This window comes from Acinonyx jubatus, chromosome C2 (genome assembly GCF_027475565.1).
Source record: "Acinonyx jubatus isolate Ajub_Pintada_27869175 chromosome C2, VMU_Ajub_asm_v1.0, whole genome shotgun sequence".
Lineage (NCBI taxonomy): Eukaryota > Metazoa > Chordata > Mammalia > Carnivora > Felidae > Acinonyx > Acinonyx jubatus.
In genome coordinates, this window is record NC_069384.1 from 2,861,803 (window position 1) to 2,881,400 (window position 19,598).

General features: G+C 61.1%; 1 long non-coding RNA gene across 1 annotated transcript; it reads left to right on the forward strand.

Annotated features, from left to right (window-relative positions):
* Window positions 1-329: 329 nt before the first annotated feature.
* On the forward strand, window positions 330-4,520 carry LOC128315091 (uncharacterized). Its single transcript, XR_008297486.1, has 3 exons — window positions 330-612; window positions 2,430-3,712; window positions 4,042-4,520. It is a non-coding gene; the product is annotated as an uncharacterized LOC128315091 (long non-coding RNA).
* The last annotated feature ends 15,078 nt before the right edge of the window (window positions 4,521-19,598 follow it).

Below are 19,598 nucleotides of genomic sequence, written 5' to 3' on the forward strand. Positions count from 1 at the left end.
CACCGCCTTCCTGGGGCTTGGACAGAAGGCTTTCTTCAGAAAGGAGAGTGGAACTCGGGAGAGTTGGCTTGGCGTGTGTCGGGCCTTACACAACTGCATTCCCAGGGCTTTCTGGGAAGGGTAGAGCGAGGCCCCAGGGCACCTGCGGCAGCTGATCTTCCTCCCCACCCCCCGGCCCCAGCGTTGCAGCGCTGGTGAGCGAGCAGGGAAAGCACGGAGTCCTGAGCGTGGTCTAAGCGGACGCCCCAGACCCCAGGGCAGACGGCAGAGGAGGGAGGGGGTGGGCGCAGGGAACACCATTGAGCCAGAGAGGAGGGGTCGGGGCGGGGACCGCTGGCTCTTCTGGCCCTTCATCCTGCGGAGGCAGGGGCCCGACGAGACGAGAGAGGCTGGAGGGCACCACTCCAGACAGACGGATGGACAGACAGGGGCCACACTCAGCACCCCCAGCACTCACAGGGATGTGTCCTCCCATCTCGATGTGACTCCAGATACCTCTGCACCCCTTGCAGGGCAGAGGTGGGGTCAGCCACGGGGGCACATGTGTCCCTCAGTGGGAGTCAGGGGCCACGAAAGCGATGGAGGGGTGCCGAGGATGAGCGGCGAAAACAGGTAGGCGGGGCACCAGCCCTCCGGCCCGAGGGCCTCGGGGGGCTCCTGCAAGCAGTCTTGCCCGCCCGTGTGGGCAGTGTCGAGGGGGGCCTTTCTTCAGAGCCAGGATCTTGCTGCCGTGATGACGCCCTATCAGCCTTGACCGCGTGGGAGACCAGTGGTGCAGACCGCTCGCCGAGTGGGGCCCATCCAGCCCTGCCCCCGGGGACGCCAGAGTGTGGGCCCGGCCCCAGGGACGTGACCCCTCAAACGGCCATCTGGAGGCCGTGCACCGGAGCTCTCACGGAGGGGAACCTGAAACCGGCCCTGGGTGACGTGGACGAGGGCACTTTGACCCCTTCGTCAGGACTGAGTCCCCCTGGCTCCTAGAAGAGGGCCTACTCTCCATTTCCCTTAAGCCCCTGGGCACCCGGGGGCATCCTGGCCAAGCATAGGCCCCCTGTAGCTCGGGGACCTCCCTGCTGGGATGGGACCTCCTGACGGCCAGCCGGGACTGGGAGCTCGTCCCGCGTCACCGCTGCTCCCCCAGGAGACGTGAAGGCGGTCTGTCTGCCCCTGCAACGCGCGGAGGGTGACATCCCCGGAGGGGTTCGGTGACTCGCCACCCCAACCGGGCACTTGAGAGAGAAGGGGGCTGTGGACCCCGAGACCAGGACCGAAGACAGAGCAGTCTCGGGCGCACAGTCACCGTCTTCACTGCTGTCCCCTGGCCCCACGGCCCCATGGGCCTTCCCTGCTGTGGCTCACGGCTGCTTCCCAGGAGGGGGGGGCTGCTTGGGACCCCCCCCCTCCCAGACTGGCCGCACCTGCCTCTGCGCTGCCTGGAACCCTTGAGATTAATCACCTCTTTCCAATTAGACTCTTCCTTGATTTCAGAAGTGTGTTTTCTTTAGCGGGGAGTGGTGGTGACTTTTTAAGAGGAAGGGGGAGCTCTTCGGGTGTGGATTGCTAAAGCCGGCTGTTCGGTCTGGCCCCGGGTGCAGGGGTGTGCTCGGAGCCAAGTGCAGCCGGGTGCCCAGGCTCTCAGTGCTCAGAGGAGGCAGCTTCCTTCCTTCCGGGGCCGCTTGTGTGGGACGGTGTGGGCCGCCCGCGGGTCTGGCCGGAGGGACCCTTCCCACCTGGAGACATCTCCTGGGGCACAGCAGAATGTGGCAGATGATTGAACACAGAGCAGAGCCATGATCGGGCCTTGTTTGGCCATTTAAGGAGCCCCAGGCTGCCTGGAAAGCCCAGAATTAGAAAGGCATCCAGACCCGTGTGGCAGATAAGCCCCGGGCAGCCGCCTTCCTCCGGCGGAAGCTGACCTACACACAGCAGCGAGGGTCCCAGCTCGTGGGGACCCTGTTATCAGCACGCAGACAGTGAGGGCTTGCGGCTTGGTCTGGGCTGTTAGCAGAAAAACCCACATGGTTCTGCTAAATGCCAGGCTTTGCTGGCTCGCCTGGTGGCGGGTGAGCCGGTGTCAGGAAGGCATCGCTCCTCACCTCTTTATAAAGTAGGTGCGGCGGTGACCTCCGGGCACCACGCAAGTGCTTGCCACATGCATAGCTTCATTGTCATTACAACTCAGAGGCGGGGCTCACGGCTTCCCCAATTTCACAGGAGGGTAAACTGAGTCCAAGAGCCCAGGATCCGTGCTGGGTTCCCATTTGGTGAGGACACAGCAGGGCTTCTGGCTGGACCGGGCTCACGACTGGGAGAGGGCACGTCCGTGGGTGTGGAGGCTTCCCACGTGGCCCTGTCCCTCCCATCACCCCTCGAGCACCCCGTGGCTTCTGTCACCTAGCTCACGTGGCCTGTCTCGTTCTCCTTCCCAGGCAGAAGGGTCACCTGAGTCCACATCCTTGGCCAATCTGGCAGCACGGTCGCTGTCCCCCGGGGGCTGCAGGTGCATCAGGTTCCTGGAGCCCAGAGCCACCAACACCACCTGTACAGCCACACACGCAGCCCAGCTCAGCCCTGCTGGGCTGCAGCCCGCGAGGGAGGCCAGGGAAGGAGGTGCCGGGCCACGGTCCCCCACCGGCCTCCCGCTACAGCTACCTGGGTGGCTGGGCCTCCCTCCACCCCTGGGGGACCCTGGGCCTCCCTGGCAGGCCCTGGACAGTCTGCTTAACAGCTTCACATCAGCGTCTTCCAGGAAGTTTTGGCTTCTGGAAAAGGAGCACACTCCCAGAATGACTTGTAAGAACGTGTTTGAAGCTGAGCGTGTAACTCAGGCACCGTGAAAGGCGCACGTCCTGTGTCCTGCTGGTTACACATTCACCCGTCTATGCCCGTGAGACCCCACCTCTGTAATGGGATCCACATGGAGCCCCCAGCACCTCTGAGAGCCCCTCGTGCCCCGTGTCCCTTCCCAGTCACTCTCCCAGGGTAACCTCTCCTCTGACCTCTGACCTCCGTCACCTCCGTCGTCAACTCTTGACGTCACGTAAACCGAAACTTCTCTCCCTTGGCACCAGGAATGTTCACTCCGTGAGCTCCCTCCCAAGGCTCTAGGGGAGCACCTTCCTGCCCTCTCCAGCCTCTGGGGGCTCCGGGGGCTCCTTGGCTTGTTCATGTGGCCTCACCGCCATGTTGGAATTTCCCTCTTCTTAGAAGGACCCCGGTCATCAGATCGGGGCCCACCCTGCTCCACCGTGACCAAGACTTAACTTGATTACATCTACAAAGACCCTATTTCCAAATAGGGTCCCATTCTGAGTTGACATGAGTCTAGGCAGGGGATGGGGACATTGCTCAACCTACCGTCGTATGTGATCCAAGAACTCAATGAGAAAAGCGCCAGGCCTCAAACAGCATTATCAGCTCAGAGTCAAGCAAAATGAAACATTCTTTAAAAAAAAATTTTTTTTAATCTTTATTTATTTTTGAGAGAGAGACAGACAGAGAGCGAGCGGGAGAGGGGCAGAGAAAGAGGGGGAGACACAGACTAGGAAGCCGGCTCCAGGCTCTGAACTGTCAGCACAGTGCCTGTCGCGGGATTCGAACTCGCAAACTGCAAGGTCATGACCTGAGCCAATCGGACGCTTAGCTGACCGCGCCCCCCAGGCGCCCCAGAACACTCTATCTGACACAAGGTGCACTACGTTTTATACACACGGTAAGTAAGTGTGTGGTGAACGATACCTCAATAGAGGCTGCGGGGGGACAGGAGGAAGCTGGGGCAGTGGAGGGGCAGTGTGCCGGGTGGGGCCTGGGTGGCCTGGCCAGGGTGAGGGGTCTGTGGCTGCACGGCTCCCAGCGTTGCCACCCGCGGGAGCCCGAGTCGACAGCCAAACCCAGAACCGTCGGCCCCACGTGACCAGCCTGTCGGCCCAGAGGCCCCCACAGCCACAGGGGTTGGGGTCTGCGGGGGCGTGGGGGTAGGGTTGGGGAGGGGGGGTGGGCACCTCTGCTCAGAAGGGCACAGGTGCTCCCTGTCTCCTGCAGGATCACCCCTCCCCAGAGCAAGAGCCCGGCAGCAGGTGGAGAGGCTCCGAGAGGCTGGTGTGCGGCTTCCCCCTGGGGTCACCTATTTCCTGACACTCCTGGGGCTCCGGGTTCGGGTGCTGGGGACTCAGACCAGAAAGGGAGCTGCCACCATTTTAAGGTCTTATCTGCTGATCCCCGAGCCACCCCTCGCCTTTCTGCAGAGCCCGGCAAGTTGTGTCCTGCCGGGAAGTCCCAGGAGACACCAACGGGGCGAAGTCTGGTTTGCGCGGGCCGGCTTCCAGCACCGCCGCTTCGGATGTCCGTTTGCTCCAACATCGACCATCCCCTGGGCCGGAGGGGGGTGACCTCGTCTGCGCTGGGGTCAGGAGTCTGCCGTGCCAGCTTCGTGACCGATCACGACGCCAGCTCAGAGTCTCGACCCCTCCTGCCTGAGCGCTCCGCTCTTTGCTCTTGAGGATTGTGGAACAGCCTCAGGGCCGGGCACCTCCCGGCCTGTGCTTCTGGAAGAGAGAGTCCCATGCTTGTCCTGCCCCTGGCGAGACCCGGGCTGTGGGTGCACGTCTCCCCCTGGAGCGGCCTCGCTTGGGTGAGCAGACGCTTGGGTCTCCTGTCCCTTCTCTCTGTCACTGCTGCCTTCCTGTTCTGGCACATTCTGGGAAATGGTCCCTGAGAGTCAAGTGGGCAATGTGGTGGGGAGGGGGCGGGTTGGGGCTGACTTCTCAGACCCCGGGGGTTCCTGGGGCATCTTGCACTCGGGAGGGCAGGGACAGTCTGAGTGACGGGGAATGTGAAGACGCAGGGGCTGGCTTCCAGCACCGGCAGAGAGCCCAGCCGCTCGCCACTCTCTGGAGGACAGAGCTTTGCGGATCAGGGATGCTGAGTCATGGCCGGCAGCGGGGGTGGAGGAGGCAGGACAGGATGGCAGGTGAGGACGCCTCTGGGGGGGCAGCCGGCCTGCTTGGTCGGCATGGAGGAGGGGAATGTGAGGGATTGTTATGGGATCCTGGGCCGCGGAAGCATTGGCTGTGTGGTTCTGGCAGCCGCTCTACCAGAATGTGCTGGAACAGAAGCAGAGGGGTGATGCCACGTTGGACAGAGGATGGAAATGAGAAATACAAGGGCCCCAAGCCAGACTGAAGCTCCAGCAGCGAGCACGAAGGGGGCCAGGCTGGCCCAGACGATGCTGCCCATCTCACTGGTCCTGGGGTCCATCTTGGGGCAGGGGTTCCCTTCGTGGGGACCCAGGGGTGCTCAGATAGTGGCTCCAGGGTGTGGGCAGACCCCAGGGGTACGTACGAAACAGCCCTGCCCCGTGGCCCACTCCCCTTTGTGGACCCTCGCGGTGGCTGACCCTGTCCAGGATGAGAAAGGGACGTGGGCAGTAGGGCCCAGGGGTGGGGCACCGGCAAGGGCACAGCTCCCACCAGGTGCCATGGAGGCAACGCTCCCCCACTGCAGAGGCCTCCGGGGCCTGGAGCTCACACCTCGGTGTCCATCAGGGCCAAGGGGACCCGAGCGATTACACCCCGGAGCACGCTGGTCAACACACAACGCTATTCCAAGGTGGGAAATTTCCAGGCCAGGCCTGACTGCTCTCTGTGCACGCAGTAGTTTAAAATCTAGCTTTGTGGGCACCTGGGTGGCTCAGACGGTTAAGCGTCTGACTCTTGATTTCGACTCAGGTCGTGATCTCAAGCCCTGCATCAGGCTCTGGGCTGACAGCACGGAGCCTGCTTGGGATTCGCCCTCTCTCCCCCTCTCTCTGCCCCTCCTCTGCTCTGTGTGAACCCTGGCTTCACCTTCCCACCGGCGGCCTACAGAGTCCCGGGCCCCTGAAACTCCGTTTCCTCCCATGTAAAGTGGACATGGGCAGTGAGGGCTCTTGGCGGGTGAACGAGGGGACGATGCTGTGAAGTGTCTGGTGTAGAGCTGGACGGCGGGTGTGGACAAACACCCACCCACGGGTCTCCCTCAGTCCACACGCCTCACGAGTGGGGAGGGCGGGGAGCCGAGGCTGCGGGGCTCACGGGGCCCTCTCTGGTCCAAGGCCAAAGCAGAGCCTGAGACTGCCCCACATGGAGGGAGGGAGGGCAGCCCCAGCCTGCAGGAGGGCCAGCCTCTGAGCCAAGGCCACCTGGGGCCACCTCGGGCCTCCCTGGGCCACAGTGGACTCCTCTAGGCCACTCAGAGCCACCCTAGCCACACTGGGGCATCCTGGGCCACCCTGGCTCACACTGGGCTACTCCAGACCACGCTGGGCCACCCTAGACACATTGGGTTACTCTAGGACACATTGGGCCACCCTGGCCACACTGGGGCATCCTGGGCCACCCTGGGCCACGCCAGGCCACCCTGGTCACACTAGGCTACTCCAGACCATGCTGGGCCTCCCTAGCCTCACCCTAGCCACACTGGGGCATCCTGGGCCACCCTGGGCCACGCCAGGCCACCCTAAGTCACACTAGGCTACTCCAGACCACGCTGGGCCACCCTGGTCACATTGGGTTACTCTAGGACACATTGGGCCACCCTGGCCACACTGGGGCATCCTGGGCCACCCTGGGCCACGCCAGGCCACCCTGGGTCACACTAGGCTACTCCAGACCATGCTGGGCCTCCCTAGCCTCACCCTAGCCACACTGGGGCATCCTGGGCCACCCTGGGCCACGCCAGGCCACCCTGGGTCACACTAGGCTACTCCAGACCATGCTGGGCCACCCTGGCCACATTGGGCTACTCTAGGACACGTTGGACCACCCTGGGGCACCCCTGGGCTGCTCCCCAATGCCACGCCTGCTGATTTTGGTGGGGTCCAGGCCCGGAGGCCTTGGGCTTCTGCAGTCGAGCTACAGGAGGGCTATGTTGAAAAGGACATTTTGTGCCAAACCCAGGCCTGATTTTTGCCTAGGTCATTTTTTGGGGTTTGGTGGGAGGAAACAGCACAGGCAGAAGTGGTCAACTGAATTCCTTCCCCTGGAGCTGAGGGCCTTGCTGACATCAGCCCCTGACTCGTTGGTAATCAATGAGAAACCTGATACAATCAGAGCGAATCCCCAGGGTTTCCAGATCACTCTGCACTTGGAAAGAACTTTCTGGAAATGCAGCACACCCCCTGCCCCCATGCCCTTGCTCTGCATCCCTGCAAGGTGGGGCTTGGGGGGCTTCCTCACCGCTGTGTGTGGAGGAGGTGAGCAGGGATGGCTCAGGGGGTAGCTGGGAGCTGTCAGTCCTCCAGGACCCGCCGCGGGGCTGGGGAGCACGGGACAGCCGGGGCTCCGTCCTCCCCTCCGCCTGGCTCCAGCCACGGCCTGGTCACCGCTGGCCTCACGGCGGCTGGCAAGGCGGCGGCTGGCAAGGCGGCGGCTGGTGGGGGCCTTCCCGGGAGGCTGGGGACTCCCTGCCTGGCCCAAACACACTCAGGGGCACCAAAGGAGCTCCCCCTTCCACAAGGGTCTGGCAGGGACCCCCAAGCAGGGCTGCTGTGTGTAGGGGCTGCGGCTCAATTTATTCTTCACTGAATGTGGAGACAAGGAGCAGGATCGGCTCCACTCGGGCCGCAGACCGGCCTGGCGGGGTATTTGCACCGGGGGACGCGGCTGTCACAGCAGGCCTTTCTAAGAAAGCGGGAGCACGGCCTTGCGGCTGGGCTGGGCTGGGCCGGGCCTGGGGTGCGGGCTGCGTGCTCCTGCGGGGGATCCAGCCCCAGCCCCAGGGGTCTGCCCCTCCTCCCCTCAGCAGCCATGGGCCCTGGGGCGGGTGGGGGGGGGGGTTGGCGACACAGCAGAGGGGCTGAGAAGTCCCCGTTTGTCCACTGTCTTCTTCCCATGCTCCCCGAGGCCCCCGACTCCGAGCAGAGATGTTGATTTTCTTCCCCTTCACTTCAAACAAGACACAACACAGTCGTCCAGTAGGCACGAGAGCAAGTTCCCAGCCACTGTCCTACAGAAGTCCCCACCGCTCAGGCTGTCATCACAGGCCACGTGTCCCTCCCGGATGCGTGTGTGGAAGCCCAGGCCCCTGGCACCTCAGAGCAGGACTGCATTCGGAGATGGGGTCTTTCCAGCAGTGATGAGGCTAAAATATGACTGTTGGGGTGGGCCTGGCCCCGTATGACTGTGTCCTCTGAGAGGGGAGACCGCAGGAGGACACGGGGCAGACGGTGTCCACGCGCCCAGGGGAGAGGCCTCGGGAGGAGCTGGATCCCAGTCTCCGGCCCCAGGGAACTGGGAAAGCAGGTGCCGTCGCAGCCGCCGGGTCGGCTGTGCTGTGTTTCGGCCGCCGAGACACGGATGCATCCGCGTGGCACGGATTACAGAGAATTTCGCTCCTGGGAGGTGATCCCCCCCAGCACTCCAGTGGGGTGCGGCAGGCTGGCACGTCACCCCCACAACGAGGGGCTCCGGTCCCACTGCGCGCCGGGGGGCAGGAAATCGCCCTTTGACCTTCCTTCGAGGGGCGTCACTATGGGGCCAGGCCGGGGAGGCTGGTGGCCTTGGTGAGGCAGAGTCCTCCCCACTGTGCTCCCGGCTCAGCTCTGCCGCAGCTCCCCACCTACCACGGGCCTGACGCACACCCCTCCCGACGTCCACGTGATTACTTCGGGGAGCCCTGCTCTGTGCTGACAGTGCTGTGTTGCCCTGGCCTCGGCAGATTGTCCACAACAAGGAAGCATCTAGAAGCAACGGTCCCTCTGCGCCTTGTTATTTGTCCTCAGAGTGTCCAATGTGCCCGTCACTGCCTAGAGCCCCATGCTTTGGCCTTCAATGCAACACGTGCCAGTCTGGGACCATCCCAGCCCCCTTCGTCTCCACGGGCACCTAGCATGTTGCTGGATGCCTGATCTGCAGTGACTTGTGTCCAGGATAGCTGCATTTAAAAGAGAATTCAAGGGGCGTCTGGGTGACTCAGTCGGTTAAGCGTCTGACTTCAGCTTGGGTCATGATCTCACGGTTCGTGGGTTCCAGCCCCATGTCGGGCTCTGTGCTGACAGCTGGGAGCCTGGAGCCTGCTTGGGATTCTGTGTCTCCCTCTCTCTCTGTCCCTCCTGCACTCATGCTCTCTCTCTCTCTCTCTCTCTCTCAAAACTGAATGAACATTAAAAAAAAATTTTTTTTTAAAGAGTATTCAATGGTCAGGTCATGTTTAAGGGAATCCTTTTGGGAAGCATTATGCAAAGAAAATAAATCCTCAGTAACTTGCATTTCATTTAAATTTGTATTTGAGGGGAGCCTGGGTGGCTCAGTCGGCTCAGGCCATGCATGACCTCATGGTTTGTGAGTTCGAGCCCCATGTCGGGCTCTGCCCTGATAACACGGAGCCTGCTGGGGATTCTCTCCTTCCCCCTCTCCTCCTCCCCTACTCGTGTTCTCTCTCTGTCTCTCTCTCTCTCTCAAAGTAAATAAATAAACATAGATTTGGATTTGAAAATGTCGGGTTCCCTGAAGGTGGATTCCCCAGGAAGCTCCCGGACGGTCACAGCAGGGAAGGGGCAGGCATGCTGCTGGGATTTTCCCAGGGTTCCCAGCTCCCCGCCTCCCTGCGGAGGCTCAGGTGGGGACGGCCCACACTGAGTTCCCACAAGGTCGCAGCTGTGGCTAAGAGCCCTTTTCAAGGGCAGGTGGGTAACATCATCACCAGCAGCGTTCTAAGAAATTCCACACTTCTCTCCTGATTAAATCAGCCGAGGGCTGCAGCTGAAGTTATTTCCAACCGAATCTAAATAAGGTGGAGATTCTTGGGCTCCGCGCCGAGAGGGGGAAGGAGCCCACGGAGGGCCACCTCACAGGGGCCGGAAGCCTTCCCTACGGTGTGGCCGAACCGGAGGCCAAGGCTGGGGCTGAGGGACCCGCCTCCCTCTCCCTTTCTCGGAGGCGTTTCTTTACTGTGGCTGAGCCAACACACGCCTAGCGACGTCTGCTCCCCCATCCCTGGCTCCGAACCCGAACCCACTGGCCCTGGGAGGAAACGGAGTGGCCTGGGCGTCGGGCCCCTTTGCTGGGGGCAAAGTCAAGGGCTCTCGGTTTGGGGTCCCCGAAAGGCGGACCTGAGGCCAGGATTTGGGTGGGGGTGGTTCATCTGGAGACAATCCCAGGGATCCCAGGGAGCAGGGGGCACGGTGGCTGAGGGGGTATGGCCGTGCGGGCACAGGCTGCCGGCCGGTGTGCAGACCGCACCTCCACATGGTGCCTCTGCGGCCGGCTGCGGCCACGGCGCTGCGGCCCAGCCCCCTCGGCAGAACTGTCCTCCTGGAGCTCAGACAGACCGAGCACGCCCTCAGGCAGGGCGGAAGGACAAGGGTCAGAGACGGTGACCTCATTGCCCCCCGTGGGGGCATGGCGGCGGCCTGCCTGGCGTTCAGGAGGGCGCGCTGAGCACCTCCAGAACTGGGCCGCGGCCAGAGACAGGCCCATCCCTGAGCCAGACGCCCCTTCAGCAGCAGCGGCCGGAGCCTGTTGGTGTCAGGTGGCGAGGTGGGGGAGGACGCAACCTCGTTCCGGGGAGGAGGGGGGGTCTGGGAGCCTGGACACAGGGCAGCGGGGACCCACCGGGCTTCCGCGTCCCCGTCTAAGCAGACACTCCCGTTGGCCCCGTGTGGCGGCAGCTGGCTCTCCTGGGCCAGTCTGGAAGAAACTGGGGCTTTTACAGTCAGTCTGGAAGAAACTGGGGCTTCTGAATGGCACGCGCCTCAGGGGGCCCGGGACTGAGGTTGAGGCTCTTTCTCAGGGGCCTTCAGAGGGGTCTCTTTCCGGGGAGAGGCCTGGAGGAAACCCTGGCCCCTCCTTGCCGGCTCTCACCCAGCCTCCGGCGCCGGCCCCCTCCCACCTCCGCCTGGGCCCCGCTCCCTGGGCTCGGCCCTCCTGTCAAGGCTGCCCAGCCTCTCCCTCCTGGACGCTCACATCCCTCGGGTGATGGTGTTGAGGATGCCTCTGGGCCTGGGCCTGTCTGCCCTGCTCCTCCGCGAGCCTTCTGGCCCTGCGAGGCCAAGACCCTAACCGTGAGGGCGGCCGGGCCCAGCCCCAGCCCGGGGACCTCCCTGCGGCCAGGGGACCGAGCCGGCAGGCCCATCCTAACAGGCCTCAGGCCCCTCCCCCGGTCCCTGCAGTCACTTCCCTGGGCTGTTCTGTCAGCCCTGAAGACCCCTCCTTCCCGGGCAGAAGGCTGGGAAAGGGGCACCGCCCCTAGCAGAGCTGGCCCGCACCCTGAGGGGCTGGCTCTCCAGGGACGCGTCCTTCCGGGCAGCAAGGTGGGCCACAAGTGCCCCATGAGCCTGCCCCACGCCCCGCTGCTCTCCCTGCCGCAGGCCCGGCCCCAGGGCACTCCTTCCCGGCAGCCGTGCAGAAGCCCCTTATCAGGAGCCCCGGCCGCGCTCTGTTACCCTTGAATTTAAGCTCACGGCAAGGACGACGTGGCCTGGGAGCCTGGGAGCCTGATGGTGGGGGTGGGGAAGCACAGTGTGCACCGGGCCGTCCTCCCTGGCACTTTAGAACCTACCCCTTGGAAAGGTTGGAAAGGAGCAGAGGGAGGGCGTGGGGGAGGGGAGGGCAGGGGGCCGGCTGGGGGGAGGGTGCCTTGGAGCTGGACCTCCGGACCCCTGGATCCAGGGCCTGCCTGGGATTTGCCTGTGGGAGGGTCAGGCCGCCCGTTCTATCTGCCTGTAGTCCACAGCCCGGTCACGAGGTTAACGAGCTCCAAGTACGCTCCTTATCACGTCGCCGAGAGCGAGCGAGGGCCCAGAGCCCTGCACCTGCACCGTCGGTCCTCGGCGCCCTTTCTTTTACTGCGTGACCTCAGTAACTGTTACAGGTGCGGCCACGCTTTTATTAGGTGAGTGGCGGTTCCTTCCCTCTAGCCTTCGCCCGTGACGTCTGTGCCCAGATAAGCTTTCAAATGCTTAGTCGTTCACGGAAGTCCTAGCCACGCTTTTTTTCCTCTTTTTCTGTTGGATGGCATCATTTACACCCGGGGAATGTGGCCTAACCAACCCCCCTCATGTAATGTCATCACACAAGGACACTGTAGGGCAAGGGCGCCCGAGCAGTGACACAACCCAAAAGGCAGCACTGGCCTCCAGGAAGAGACTCACAAAGACGAGCTTGAGAAAAATATGTGGAACAAAGATGCAAAGGATTAACATCCTCAATATGTAAAGAGTTCTCAGAACAAATAAGGAGCATTTGCCTTACTCGGGGACTTGCTTTGATTTCCTCCCCCGAAGGCATCCGTGGCTCCTTCCTGGGGTAACACCTCAGGAACCACCCCTCTCCCACCTTCAGCCCGTGAGACTCAGTGGGCTGACCTACACTTCCCCTCCAGAGGTCAGACGTGTGGCCCAGTCCAGGCCGATGAAGGGGGACCCTGGGCTGCAAGCCAGAACCGCAGAGCAGGAGGCAGGCTCTCCCATGGTGTTGGCCATCACTGCTACAAGACGGAATGTGCTGATGGAAAACAAGAAGGGCCACACAGGGCAGCTGAGCTGGGAGATGGAGTTGGCAAGATGTAAGAGAATAGAGAAACTTCTTACGAGCTCCTGGATCTAACTCAGCCTGAAGCCTGACCTGAAAGCACGAACTTTCCTTTTTAGCTTAAAGCCATTTGGGTTGCATTTCTGTTTTTCGCAACCAAGGGAGTCTGGGCTAAAACCCACTGATAGAAAACAGGGCAGGAAAGAAGGCCTGATAGTCACGAGGAATACGAATGGCGCATAAACATAAAAGCAAGAACCTATCTTAGTAAGGATATTGAAAATCACACATTAAATTGCACGCACACTGTTATGGACACCTACACCACAGCCCTTCAAGCCACACACACCCACACACACCTGTCCACATAGCTTGTGTCCAGATGCTGTGGTCCCGAGAGGAGCGTGTTATCCAGGGTGGAGGGAAGGGCCTCGGTCCGTCTGTGCTATTTGAGACTTGCACAGGTGCAGGGTGAGCCAAAGCCCCGCCTCCAGCCTGGCCGCCTCCCGTACATGGAGGTCCTTCAGCAGGTGCGCTGGGACCCAGCCTCCGTCTGCTCAGCGGGGCCTGCCTCCCTGGTTCTGGGCCCTTCCAGCCTCAACGCAGGGTCTCCGGAGCAGGACACAGGTGACGGGGGAGAGGTAGCAGGGGACAGCAGTGGCTCCCGCTGTAGGAACACTGTGGCTCTGGGGAGACTCACTCTGGATGGGTAAGGGTAAGGAGGGAAGGGTAAGGTGGAGAAGACCAAGGCGCGGTGTCCCCCAGCTGCTCTGGGCTCCTGGGAACAGCCCTTGCGGGCGTCAGCTCAGAGTGGCAGGTGGGGTCTGAGGCACACCTCCCTGGTGGCCGGTAGGAGCCTGAGGGCACACGTTCTGGGCCTGCCTCGGCACCACAGGCGGCCTCTGGTCTGTAAGGAAGGGGGTGGAGGGCTGTTGGGTGGTCCTGTGGTGCTTTAGGGTCTTGCTGGACCCTTGGACGTGGCTTTTTTTTTAATTTTTTTTTTTTGTTGTTGTGATAAAAGATACATAAAATTTACCACCTTAACCATTTTTAAGTGCGCAGTTCAGTTGCATTAAGTAATTCCCAATGCCGGGGCGCCTGGGTGGCTCAGTTGGTTGAGCATCCGACTTCGGCTCAGGTCATGATCTCTCAGTCCGTGAGTTCGGGCCCCATGTCGGGCTCTGTGCTGACAGCTCAGAGCCCAGAGCCTGCTTCGGATTCTGTGTCTCCCCCTCTCTCTCTCCCCTCCCCTGCTCGAGCTCTGTCTCTCTCTCTCTCTCAAAAATAAATAAACATTAGAAATTTTTCAAAAAACAATCATTCACATTGCTTGGCAACCTTCAGCGCCATCCATCTCCAGAACTTTCCATCTTCCCAACCAGAAACTCTGTCCCCGCGAAACACCGACTCCCAGGCCCCCTGCCACCACTGTGCTCCTTTCTGCCTCTACGAATCTGACCGCATGGAATCGGTAGAATATTTGCCCTCTGGTGACTGGCCCGTGTCACTCAGCATGACCTCCTCGAAGAAAGAAAGCTTACTCTGTGCAGGTGTAGAAGTCTTTAGACACCTGTTCTAGCCTCACCCCTATACATGAGGGGTATGTATGTAAATGAGCCAGTACAGAAACAACTCAAGGTTGAGGCCCAGCCCTCTGGTTGCCCCGGGAAGCTGGCTTTCAGGGCACGGAGGGTCCACGCTCTTCAGAGGTGAGGTCAGCAGGCTTAGAGGTTGTCGCCTTTGACCCAAGGGCTAAGGACACCAGCCAGGAGAGTCAACCCCCTTCAGACTAGGACTGAGTGTCAGCTGGGACCAGAGAGGGGCTCCTGGAATGGAGGCCTGAGACGGAGCACATCCAGGGGACCCTGCCCCAGGCAGGTACCCTCAGACACACTGGACAGGTGGGGTGGGGTAGAGTGAGCTACGTCGGCCTGAATGACCCAGCTTCACCGTCAACATTTCAAAACACGGGCTATGGGGCGTGTGGCACAGCCTCCCGAATCACCAGGAGGAAGGGGGTCCTGAGAGCCGCTGAAGCCCATCCTGCGGCCTGTAGGAATCCAGCCAAGGACTTCTGTTTCTAGAACCTGAATGTCTGCCTGCTCACCCTTCCTCCCCTTCCCGCATCTGGTTTGGGGGCAGAGGGTGAGAGAGCGCCTGTCCTAGATGCCTTGCAATGGCTGGAGCTGGGGGTGCTGTGGAGTGTCCCCGGGGACCACTCTGGGGGGATGCTGGCTCAGGCCTGGGAGGGGCAGGGTCCCAGCACTGACTCTGGGGCCCAGGAGCTTGGGGTAGCACCCCGGAGGGGTGGAGGGACTGGCAAGGGGGAGGGGAGGCAGTCGCTGTCCGGGTTCTCTCTCTGAGTGGCTCAGCTTTAGGTGGGGGGACCCGGAGCAGGGCACTCCCAGAGGAGAGAGACGGGGAGCAGTCAAGGTCGGGGTAAATTCACGTCAGGGGCCGGAGGCCACGGAAAAGCAAGACCCGTCACTGCACACTCCTGTTTCTGGCTCACAGCCCCCATGCCCCTGCCCAGCTGCCTCACAGTCCACGTGTCTGCCCTGCTCAGCTGTGCCTCCCCCAGCCATACGCTCTGTCTCTCCCTCACCACACAGTCCCCCCCGGCCCCACTATCCCGCTACCCCACAGCCCCCACAGTCCTATGGCCCCAAGATCAGGTGTCTCTTGCTGCCAGCTTCTCTGGAATATCCCACTACTGAGCTTGCCCTATTATTTTAAATTGTCCGTCTTGGGCCTTTCCTGCACTTGGGGCTCTCCAAAGCCTCTCAGGTACCCTTCACATCAACTCGAGGGCCCTGGGACCACACACCATCAAGGGGGGACAGCGGGAGCTGGGCTGCGGGCCGGCCCCGGAGCGGACGGGCCAGCTTCCTCCCGCTGCTCAGCTGCCACTAACCAGTCCCCGGCCCCGGGATCTGGTTGGACCTTCTTCCCGGTCTGGCTGGTCCCGAGAGGCTCTGCCCACCTGCAAACTCTCTATGTTCTGAGTAGCTGTGGCCTGAGCTGTCTTGTTTTCTCCCCGACCAAATTTTTGTCCTTTCTGGTCTCTCAGGGACCACCACGGAGACGTGAGCAGGACCGCGGGGTGCCAACGCCCCAGACTTTGTCCGGCTCCGTTCCACGTCCCGTCTCTGCACGGCTCATTAGCTGTCCCGCCGTACTGGGGAGACGTCGCTGCGGGTGCGTGGTCTGGGGACTAGCTTTCGGTCATTTTTATTAGCTGATGGCTGTGACGTCTCTGCCTCCTCGTGACGTAAGTCTGTGTGTTTTCTTTTTAAACAAACAACGCAACAACAACACCGGAAACCATGGAAACCAGGTCAGAGGGGATAAAAACACCTTTGCAGGCTATGAAAAGGCCTGATGCAGAGCTGGCCTCCTCCTGGGCAATCAGAGGCCTCCGTGTCACCTTGGCAATGGGGGGACGAGGTGCTCCTGAGCTCTGCTGCGGTGGCCTGTGCCTGAGGGTCCCCAGGCGTGTCTGCAGGCCCTGAGGCTCCCGAAATTCTGCCCTTGGCCTCCAGGGACCACCCCCCACCCCCGGGCTGCGCCGTCCTGAGCTGTCTGGGCCAGGTGTCCAGCCTTGACCCTGGATGCCTCTCCAACAGCCACATCACCCCCAAGCCAGCCCCCCCGGGGAATGTCAGAGGAAAGCTTCATAGCACAGGAACCACGATGTCCGCGTGGAGGGGAGGACAACAAGGGGTTAAATCGGGGACGACACGGCCACTTCCACAGCGGAATTCCGGGCAGACGCTAAAACCACCGCTCTGATGGCTCCGTAATGCCTGGTAGGACGCTTGCCGTCCGCGGCTGGTGAAGAAGGCTGGCGAAACAGGGTCTCCGCACGGTTTTCATCAAAAGACTGGACGGAAAAAGATCACACTGCCGGTAGCATGGCCAAGGTTTTCTGTTTTCATCTTTCCGGACTTGCGCATTTTCTAAATTTCCTATCGATTGTGTGCCCAGAAGACACCGCTGAACGCGCTGGGATCCATCCCGAGGCCGCACAGAGACCCAGTGTCCGGGCCTCTGTGTCACTGCCTGTCCCTCCTCCCACGGCTCACACCCGGAATGGGGGAGTCGTCTGCCACCGCCCCAGGGTCTGGGCTGGGCAAACGACTTACACTTCCTGTGCTGCCCAGCGGACCCCTGCTGCCCTCACCCCCTCCTTCCCCCGTGGGGAAGCCACACCCAGGATGGGTCCGCTCTACGCAAACATCCCAACCTCCTCTCCCCTCATCCTGGCTGCTTTCCCTGCTGTCACTCCTCGCCTGGCAATGCCCCAACCCTGGTTGAGCCCAGATACCCACTTATGCCACAACGGTCCTCACCCGAGCACCTCCAGGGAAAAGTCACAAGGCCACCTGTGCAATAATTTGCAGACGGGCGTTTGACGATGCTGAGCATGTCCACCCACGTTTGCCCCTCCAGCCTCGGAGCTGGCCTGGATCCCCCTCTCCGGCTTCTCCTCAGCTGCCTCCGCCGGCCTCCTGCTCTGTGTCCCCACCTTCTCTCGGGAAGACAGAAGGAGCCCCCCGTGGGATGCCTGCCAAACCCCTCTGCCCATCACCTTATCGCCTTATCCTGTTGCCTGTCTTCTTAACGAGGCATCTGCCCTGGAGAGAAGGCACCTTGTCTGTCCCCTTCCCGCTGTGCTCACGTGCCCAATATGCGTGGCACATGGCAGGTGCTCCGTGACTCTGGGTGGACGCCTGAGGGGGGACCCCCCAGGCACCGCACGCCTCGCCACCTCCCCGCCCTCTCAGACCCGCCCCCCGCCCCCCGTTCGGTCGCTGCCAGCGCGTCCGTCACTGTCCATGGTGCCCGGGCACACCCCTGCACAGTTCTGACCAAGAGTAGAAACTCACATCGTTTCTGAATGAGTGAAGAGCCGTAAAGAAGACAGTATAGCGTGCTGGATGACAGTCAGATGAGAATCACTGCTTAGAAGTCCAACATCTCCCAGCAGGGGTCCGGGAGCTCTGTGCAGCCCCTGCGGAAAGCCCAGAATGAGGGGTGTGACCACACTGTGGCTCCTGGGCCCGGTGCCTGGTCTGTACGAGGTCAGGGCACCCCAGAGGCCTCTGCTCTACAACACGGAGGAGTGGGAACTTTTCTCCCCACTTGCTTGGGACCGCCAGTAAGACGGCGGGAACTGAGGCATTTACAGGTGTGGCTTCCTTCCACCTGAGGACAGCTGGTTTATTCTGGGAACGCGACCAGGACATGTGACCGCCCCCCACCAAGTTTCTGGATGTTGCTTTTCTTAAACGAACCCGCGATAGGTACATTTCAGGTCCTTGCTGCTCCCTTGCCCAGTCCTGCAGCCCCTCCCACCCCAGTCTCCTTAAGACAGCTGTCTACAGAACGCCCATCAGGAGACAGACATCCAAAGGCCTGCTGGGTCCTCGGGTGTGGCACCAACCACAGCCTTGCTTTCTATCAGGCAGCCCCATTAGCCCCATTAGCCCCAGTATCAGTGAGGACTCACTGGTGGGAGACAGAAATGGGAACCAGAGTCCTAGAATGTTGGATTCAAGAGCTGGTCTGCTAATAGGAAGTTTTTGCTGGTGTGTGTGTATGTGTGTAAGCCCAGTGTGTTGGAATTCTGCCCTGCCTGTCCCATGGCTTCCTCTCTGGGACCTCTCGGGACACATATCCCAGTCCCAGAGTCCCCAGGACCCAGGATTCCTCCTCTCCCAGCCTGTGGAGGGACTCACCTGAGCACCAACGAGGCAGTCACGGACCCAGAGGAACCGTGGCGTAGAAGGTGATTCCTTTGGAGCCGAGGTGTCCACGGAGGAGGGTGAGTGCTTTCTTCCCACCTGCTGAGCCCAAGGCCAGGGGCACTGATTCCCTGAGGCAGTGAGGGAGCGTCTATTCCTGTGTCCATGTCAAGTTCTGCAAATGTAACAGACGGCAGAAGGGACCGGGGCCAACGCTGAGGCCCGAGAATGCTGCTGGCAGCCAATCTTATTTTTTGATATGTGAAATCATTGGCCCGACCCCTTAAATAAACCACATAAAACCAAACAAGACAGCCAGGAGGACAGAGAAGGACCTTGAGTATCTAGGAGGAGAGTGTCCAGGAAGAAAGTCACCTCGCCTTCCTATGGCGACAAGGGGAAAGCCACCTTACAAGGGGCGCTGCTGTCCCCACCACCTTTAGTCTGGAGGGAACGGGTTTAGAACACCAGCCAGGAAAGTGTGAATATCGAAGGGACCCACTTGCTGCCGACGGGGTCTCCTGTCTCAAGACCTGAGGAGAGGAAGGTGAACTCCAGAAAGACTGCCATGAGATCACAGGCTTAAGAAATTCCAAATGGAAAAGAAAACTGACTTCCTGATTCTCCCGAATCTGCGAAGATCTACAAAACAGACACTATCCTTGCAGACGCTGAGAGCGTTTCTTCCGTTACGGCGAGTGGGGGAGTCCTCCCATTGTTTGCTTACCTCTCCTGGAGCACACACGGTGTATCCCCCCCTCATGACGCACACAGAGCATGCAAGACGAGAAATCTGAAAAGAAGTCAAGGATTCTGGAAGGAATTATGGCCTCTGTGTGCCAAGGATGCAAAGAATAATCGAAGATCCTTGGAAGCAGAGACGCGTCAACGGCAAGTTCCCAGGGGTGCCAGCCAGAGTCCCACTGGGAGAGGTGCCGGCCGTTCTGGGGTCAGACTTTGCCTCTGTCCTGCCTGCATTCTCTGCAGAGCAGACTTTCCACCCAAGGGTTGGGGCGGAGGGGTGGCCACGGCCCACGCGGGGCTGTTCAGAAGGCTGGAAGCTCAGGAAGGACTGGGTCGAAGGGACAAGTGCACCTGGGTCCAGGGACCTTCTCGGGGAAGGCAGCTTTGGTGCTTTTGGTTGCACGTTTTTATTCAGCGATGACACAATGTTTCCAAACAGCCAGCCAGGTGTTTGCAAACACCTATGACCTTTCAAAAGACTTGGCTAGACCTGGGACGGGAGGGGGTGGAGGGGCCCCGGTTTGCTGGGCGTCCCTTTGGATGAGCCTGAGGAACGTTCTGGGGTCACAGAATGAGGGGCCGCAGGTGAGTGCATTCAGAT